Source organism: Mytilus galloprovincialis, chromosome 6, assembly GCF_965363235.1.
Source record: "Mytilus galloprovincialis chromosome 6, xbMytGall1.hap1.1, whole genome shotgun sequence".
NCBI classification, from domain to species: domain Eukaryota; kingdom Metazoa; phylum Mollusca; class Bivalvia; order Mytilida; family Mytilidae; genus Mytilus; species Mytilus galloprovincialis.
In genome coordinates this window covers 77,958,982-77,968,175 of record NC_134843.1, presented here as the reverse complement: position 1 = coordinate 77,968,175, position 9,194 = coordinate 77,958,982, and positions in this window count along the sequence as shown.

The following is a 9,194-nucleotide window of genomic DNA, read 5'->3' as shown; positions in this document are numbered from 1 at the left end:
GAAAGTTTTTCTTTAAGCAATCCTGATGTAATAGTGTCCTATGAAAAAGTGTCCATGTGGACAGTTTTTCGTAGAATTTAGGTATTTAATAATGTCCAATCAAATGGAATAGTGTCCCTCAAATGGACAGATTATTACTGCACAATATATGAAATATTGTCCACCCACAGGACAAATTTTCATAATCGTTGCTATTAAATTGTGTCATCCAAGGGAAGTAATACAAAGGTCATTAAAAAGTTCTATTATACTTGGATTGTAATTAAATATGAAGGATAGATGAGAAATGTACAAATGTAAACAGACAAATAATGGATGGAAGTGACTATAGAGAAATTTAATTTAAGTTCTAAGAAATTTCCAGCAAATAGCAATGACAATGAAAGAATAACAATAAGAAGGAAGTGTACAATCAAATCCGAAGAACTTTACTATATTTATTTGGCAGAGATGAAAGCAATAGAAAATAAATAATGTCCATTGCCATGAAATATCGTCTCCTATATAAGTGGACAGCATTTTACAGCAACTGTTATGACATATGGTCCATCTACTGAACACATTTTCGTAGCAAATGTTATTAAATTGGATCCTCCAAGGAAAATAATACTGAACAGCAGCTGTTATTTTTTTAGAGTTTGAATTATATATGTATATAATTATTTTAAGATATAAATATGAAGATAAGGATAGTATGACTGCCAATGAGACAACTCTATGTGAAAGTAATAACGAATCAAAGTCCGCAATTAGAGTTAAAATGCGTCCAGTAATAAGAAGGGCAAGTGATAGCATTTAATACTTTAATCATATCAAAAAATCCCTTGGTGGACACATATGTCCTGTGAGAAAATGTCCACCTGTACAAATTATGGTAGTGAATATTATGTCCATGTTCATGGACACTTTTTCGTACATGAGGACATATTTAAATAAGTAAAAATTGTCCATGGACATAATTTACTATGAAAATGTGTCCAGTAGACATTTTTTCATAGGGGACATTATTAAATCCTACATTGACACCCCGAGGTGTATTCTACGACAAGAAAAAACTTAAAATATGCATTATCTGACTTATATACCGTCAAAAACTATATGTTTTTATAAAGATTTACAAAATTTAGTATCCTATTTTACCGACAACACTAAAGTGGGATATTCTTTTCTAATGCGTTAAGGTTTTAATACGCCCTACGGCTCATTTAGAACGTGGAATACGACTCACTTATTAATCTAGATATAAACCTTTCAAAAAATATTATCCATATACAATAAAAATATTACTGTAACTGCATAGAGTAAGACACAAATGTATTGCTACCATGCAATAACGGTGTATGACAAATACAAGACACATTGTAAGTAATTTATTGTACCACTTAGTTTATGGAAAAAGGGGAGGAGGTATTTTTTTTCTGTTTGCAATGTCATTTCTATCGCGGAAAAGTGGTTATTTTTTTTAACAATTTTAAATGAATCGAATGAAAACTTTAGATTGTCTTTTGAATAGCAATACATTTAACAGAAAATCAGGATATAATTATATACCCTCCGCAACCGACCCTTTTGTGAGTTATGTTAATGTTATTCAATAGAATATAAGATTATCTTATTAGTTGATCATTTGATAGAGTAAAAGGTATACATAAATTTAACAAAGTTAAGAACTGACACGAAGACGAATATACATGTAGGTCGCAGTATGATTTCCTATTCAGTGTGTATCGTCCTGAACATGCATGAAATATTTGCAACTGGACGTTAATCAAGCAACCAAAAATCAATCAACCTATTCAGTGTGACTCAATAAGATTTTCAAAATCTTAAACACGAATGTGTTAAATCTGGCTTTATCATATACTTAGACTAAATAACATATGATTTTTACTGTATGATAATAGCATAAAATTAACGTAAATTTCATATTGGTGCTTAGCGGGCTGATATGAAAAGTTTATCACATGCTTCGAACGTTATCACAAGCCTTTCCGTAACGTTATCGCATGGCATTCCGGTGATACTCGGCAAATTCCGGAAAATACACCTCAATGCTACGTTTTCAGTGAAAAACATCACAAAGTAGTGTACAAAACAATTATTTGGATAGTGGAAAGTATATTGTGTAAAAAAAAAAAAAAAAAATGCATTTTTAAAAGTTTCAAACATAATTTAGAAAGTAACTTTTATAAAATTTGACTTTTCCAAACAGTGTTCATTATGTAGATTGTTAAATTTTTTTTTTTTGTCGATTCGTCCATATTAAAATGTTTTTCTTCTCTTTTGATGCATATGATAGAAATATTTCATATCCAATGTACTAAATTTGAGGTCCGACGTTCGTGAATGTTAATTCTTGGGAACCACATGAACGGATCTGTATTCACTATATGAATCGGTTATTTTTCTCCATTGTTGAAGCATATGATAAAAAGATCATAACATGTCATTTTTCATATTGCATGTATTATCAGCCCTCGGTCAATATCAGCCCTCGAGCCATGCGGCTCTTGGGCTGATATTGAACCTAGGGCTGATAATACATGCGATATGAAAAATGCCATGTAATAATCTGATATTATCATATACTTAGACTAAATAACATATGAATTTTACTGTATGATAATAGCATCAAAATTACGTAAAATTCCAATTTTTTCGAATTTGTACTTAGAGGGCTGATATGAAAAGTTTATCACATGCTTCGACTGTTATCACATGCCTTTCCGTAACGTTATCGCATGGCATTCCGGTGATATTCGGCAAATTCCGGAAAAAACACCTCAATGCTACGTTTTAAGTGAAAAACATTACAAAGTATTGTACAAACCAAATATTTGGATACTGCAGAGTATATTGATTAAAATGATAAAAAAAAAAAAAAAAAAAATCTAAACAAATTGTTAAATAAATGGATTTTTTTTCAAAAATATTTTATAAAGATACTTTAAAAAAAGGTGATTTTTCCAAACAGTGTTCATTATGTATATTGTTGATTTATTTTTTGTTGTCGATTGTTCCACATTCAAATATTTTTCTTCTCTGTTGAGGCATATAATAGAAATATTTTATATCGAACGTACTGAGGTCCGACGTCCGTGAACTTTTCACTCTTTGAACTTCTATTTGGGAACCACGTAAAAGGATCAATATATCAATCTGTATTTTTTTTTCCATTGTTGAAGTATATGATAAAAAGATCATAACATGTAATTTTTCATATCGCATGTATTATCAGCCCTCGGTCAATATCAGCCCTCGGTCAATATCAGCCCTCGAGCAATGCGGCTCTTGGGCTGATATTAAACCTAGGGCTGATGATACATGCGATATGAAAAATGGCATGTAACATTATTATTATATGAAAGTCTACATCACAATTCATCTCACATATATGATAATGTTTCTTTATTGTAGCGATAAATTAACAAAACTTCACGTTATTTGTTTCTAAAATTAAAATGCCGACAATGACGGTTTCTTTTACACCTATTATCTATTGAACTTTAAAAAACAATACTTTTCAAATCGGCAACAAAATAACGAATAACGAAAAAGACGAATAAAATTTTGAATCAAATTATAGATTGCATTTTTATAAAGTCATTAGTTTATGCCTTGGAGCATATTTCATTGAAACATGGTATCGTCCGGGTTGATTCTGAAAAAGAATGACCTTAAAATTTTGTTCTGAAAGAAAATAACTCCATACAGGTATATAATCAATGTTAAGATTCAGTGTTTTGGTCTGTAATTTAAATGCTATGAGCAAGAGGTCAATTATATTTGGTGTATGGCATTATCTATTATAGGGTGCATATGTTTATTTCTGTCAGATATCATTCGTCTTCAACCTAATTTTCAAGGTCCATTATTTAATGGCAAGATTTTGTAGTTTAATCCTTTTCTTAGATACTTGGTTAGGGTTTATTTGAACTTCATTTCAAATTGTGTAATGGATCACTGATAATGTTAAGTTTGTGGGATACGTGCAATGAAATCTATATCATTAAGACTTTTGCAATGAATGTAATCATAGCAAGTAAAGTTTGAGATACATTTGAATGTGTATAATCTAGTTGAAAAGTTGATCTGTTTCTCTATTGGTTGTTAAAACAAACATGCCCTAAATGATCCAACTATCAAACTATTGCGTCCTTGTGTATAAGTTTTTAGATGGTCCGGGGGTTCAAGCAAAGAACACTTATGATATTGACAAATGCACACTCACACATTTAAAATACGTATTACACAGATAACGCACAGAATTTATTTTACAACGTATTAAAGCATTCACTACATTTTCATTTGAGGAGTTTGTTATTTTGAATTTCATACCATTTCATACCATTATCAATGAAAAATTAGGTGTTCCTTTAATTTTATGAAGAAGTAATTTTACTTGGTTCCAATACTAGTATCCTTGAACAAAATTGCGTTTGATTAAAAAAAACATCATTATAGTTCTCTACAATGCTCTACTAAATGACATTTATGAGATTTATCAGAGATTATTTTTTTCTTTAGGAGTATCATTGAAATATTAAATTAATTCATTTGATTGTCATTTAAATGGCTTAATGGGAACTTTAACATGTGAACACGCACTCTAATTTAAACTGTTAAATATTGAAGGTTATATTTCTTTCCCTTTTGAGAGACCATTTAAGATATCACAATCTATACTTAAAATATAATAACAACAATGTATATCTTTTGCGAGTAAGGGCTGAATACAAATTGTTTATGTCTTGTGCAATTCTTCAACCAAAAAAAAAAAAATACAATCTTACAACTTTTTATGACTGTAGTTCTAGTTGATTTGACTTTAAAATTATTTGCGTTTTTTTAATCGTTGTTTTAGTTTCGAAATTTTATCCAGTTTGATTTTATTTTCAATTTTCTAAGATTTCAGCTTGGTATATCTTCCTTTGTTATCTAAATAGATAAAAAAAAAAAAAAAAAAGAATCCCACTGTCGAATCAGTGGTACAAGTCTGGACTATTACCAGGCAATTTTAAGGATGGTTTACCCAAACTAAATAACTATTGTGTATTTTTGAAATTCTGATCATTGTTAATGTAATTAATGATGATTTTTTACACTTCTAGTAGTTGTCACAACGTTTCTAATGATAAGCAAACAAATTCTTAAAATTCGCAGAAAAATCGAACCCTTTACAATATGAAAGTAAATGTAAAGGAACACGATTATTTTGTTGAAATTTAAGCGATCACGTACAATTAACCTCGGGACCATAACCATGATAAAACTCTTTGTGGGAATGACTGCACGAACGTGTTACATTATGATTCATCGCGACGTTAAAACATCAAAATAGGGGAAATGGGATCTGCAGCATTACACCTTTGGATTTTCTATTTCTAGCTTAAATGAGCACATGGACCTAAATATTGTCTTGCATGCTACGAAAGTAGCAGAATACGAGATATGCGGATATCCATTCGCCGGCCGCATAAACTATTTGTTAAAATCTTCAGACTGTAAGGACATGGATGCGTCAGACCTTGTATGCAGATACTTTATGTTAGTATGTTCAATACACCTTATCGCTATTTGTCCGCCATTACTGGAAATCACACAGGTTCCCGTAAAATTTTGACGTCATAAAGCAAAATATCTGACGCCACAATGAAGAAGTGATTGTTGTATGCGTCAAAAGTTCAAGCGGCCGGGTAAGCCGGGATTAGCGATAAGGTGTATGTCATTGACCTCATTTTCACGGTAAAACGACTGATTGGAAACAGAACAAAAAATGTTCATGTGAAATATTCACTAATTATGAGTAATATGATGATTGCATTTAGTAGATGAAACCCTTCCAGTTCTAAGATCTGTCCGCCAAACAGGGTTCACCGGACAGCGACTGCATTTCATGGACCAGTTAAATGAGGATATAGTTACAAAATTGTATCATTTTCTCAGATACTACGAACAGAAGGTCAGCGATATTCGGTGTATGGAATGATTGTATGATGTTCATATCAGACTGGCGGGTTTCATCTTACATTTACCTCATTTTCATGATTCATTGTTTGATGTTTCCGTAGCATGGGTTTGTCCTTACTAATAACTTTAAGTTATACAAGTTAAAGTGACCTGATTTACATTGACCATAAAAAGTTTATGAGATACTTGTAGTGAATTATTATCAGAACGACTTCCAAATGAAATCATTTGGGATCAGTAAAGCACGTTAAAAAATAAATAATTTCTTTGATTCCTTCAAACATTTTCAGTGCTCATTTTTTTTTTGATTTTTTGGTTCCAAAATATACAGCAAGACTTTTAATAATATTTGATCTATTAAGTTTCATTCTTGTAGAGTTCTAAATACTTCAATCATATTCAAAGCCAGGGTTACTTATCGGTTTGGTTCACAAATGTCATATTTGTCAGTATAGTCCAGTAAATAAAGTTATTTCGGTTCAAATAAATATGACGTCATCACGAGTAAGTTGTCCGTTATGAAATATCTGTTTTAAAAATATTGATGAATCAATTGTATACAATAAACTATTTTCTATGTTTTTTATAAACCATTTACATTTTATCAAAAGAAAGGCCAAACTCATTATTCAGTTCAGGGCTTGTGTTTTCAAAAGATATTTAGATGTTTTCATCTGATAGCTTTAAAACTGTATTTCTATTGAGAAAAAAGAAGTTATCTGGACTATAATTTAATTACCTTAAGTGTATATGATATATCCGACAAAAACAAATTTTAAATTAATCTTCGTTTGCGATTTAAATACCGTATTAGCTATACAACAGATTTGTTTGTGGGGTTCGTGTTACTTAGTCTTTAATTGTCTATGTTGTGTCTTCTGTACAATTATTTGTCTGTTTGACCTTTATTCAGCCATTGCGTTGTCAGTTTATTTTTAATCTATGAGTTTGACTGTCCCTCTGGTATGTTTCGTCCCTCTTTTATACGAATAAACACAAAATGTAATTAACAAACCAATAAATCTGTATCATATTATCTTCAGGATTCAACAATATATAGGCGTTGGACTCACGATACTTGTATTCTACTCTAATAATGAACATGCAATTCTGAATTAATAGAAAGTAAAACATCATAACTTTTTAGTCTTGCCTAACAGTACTGATATGTAATAGGTAGAAATGTACCCAAAAAAAATGTGGCTTAATTACTAGTATTGGTAGTTTACTATAATTTGTACTAGTAGGCTGAATACAATGAAAACTTATATAAAAACGTGGCTCATAGATTATATAATACCATGAAAGATGATCATATATGTACGGTAAATGTCCTGTTTATGGACACACAAAGTTGTACCTTGATTATTTCCAGATAGGTTGATTTTCACATATGAAGGTTGCAGTCTTGTAATTGACTGCTCCATAGGCTTACATGCTAAACAGCTGATCTTTGAAAATAAAAAAATAAAAAATGCTACATAGAAAAAAAAATTCATGTTCATATCATGTATGTACTAATGTAAAATTGTGATTTAATCGAAAAAAAAGTGGGTCATGCCACAAAGAATAAAAAGTTACGTAACCCTGAAGTCAAAACATTTTTTGTCTACTTTCTGTTTGCTGTTTTCACTAGGCTGCACCACTTCCAGTAAACATGAAATCCTTCCACTTTCCTGGATTAATATCCCCAAAAAAGATGCAAGATTTTTTTAAAATTTATATATATGTTTCAATTCAGCATAAACCTATAATCCAACAGAAAAAATTGAGTCCAGAAAAAAATTCAGAAAAAAATAAACTATTTTGTTTCCCTCCATGTTTTGACTTGCACTGGAAACTGGGGTTGTAATACAAGACTGGTACCAGAAGATACATTTGTTGGGTACATTTTTCTGAATTATTCTTTGTTGGATGCGATTCATATCAACTACGGGGAAAATCGTTTAATAACCTTACATCCACATATAGTGGAGTGACAGATCGAGAAAAAGGAGCTTATTTTACGACTTTAATGGACCGGCATACCTGCAGGCTAAAAACTATTTTTTTGTAAAGCCAATACTTCAGCTTACTTTTTTGCCCGGTCGTAAACATACTCTGCGGTGCAGTTGTTTTCATAAAACGGAAAGAAAAAAGACATTTGGACTTTTTTTTCAAATTTCAAAATGGGGAAAAATGAATTTTGTCTTTTGACATATCATTTTGAATTTAATACAGAAATTCGTTGTTTATTCAAAATGTAAAACTAGAATCCCTTAAAAATATTAATTTTGTCTATTTTCACTCAGTTTAACGAAAACACACTCTGTATTATTTGAACATAGTGGTTTAATACAACATTTGTAAATTTATATTACATTGATATTTTCATGATTTCAGATCTAAAATGTGTTAAACTTTCTAATGTAAAGTTTTGGACCCGTTCCAAGTCAGTATTTATTATAAATGAACTTTAATGAGGATTTTTAACTTTGCATTATAGTGTAATGAATATGATATCCTCGTTATTCAGTTATTCATTGAAAGATTGTAATGATGTTCTAAACTTCTTATCGACAAACTGCGAAAAGTCCTGGCAATATGAGAATACATGCATGCATTAAACATTAACATGTTAACCACTTTTCATCTTGCTTTGATATTACAGTTACACCATGTGTTTGGCTCTAAAAATGTGATTGAAAAATCAAACTCTCATGGTTTTTGAGCATCCTATTCTGAAGTACGTAGATATTTAACTAGTTTAGCAAATTTGGAAATAGACAAAATCCAAGATATTTCCTTATGGTATGGCTCTATTTAAGAAGGTGGTCGTATTATACAGCAGAGGGCAGAGAAGATTGACTTAAATGCTGAGACAATTGATGGTAAAATACATTTCACTATATGGCAAGAGTTGTATTTCAGTACCAAAACGAATCATCAAACGCCCCACATAAATTCCATAAATGTTAAACGGAAACAAGAAAGATATTTGAATTTGAATAATTCGAATACCAATCTAATGGCATGTTTACCTTTCGGCAAGTCAACAGAACGGTATGAACCTCTTCGTTATTCTGATGTTTATTTGAAGATGGAACACCAAGATATATATGTCCTGTCTTTGGTATTCTGCCACTTCTTTTGAGACAAAACTTAGATTCAATTCAATTAATTTTCTGCAGAAAACAGTGAACAAATTGTTCCATTTCGAACCGGTTCTTACAAAAGGCTGATTT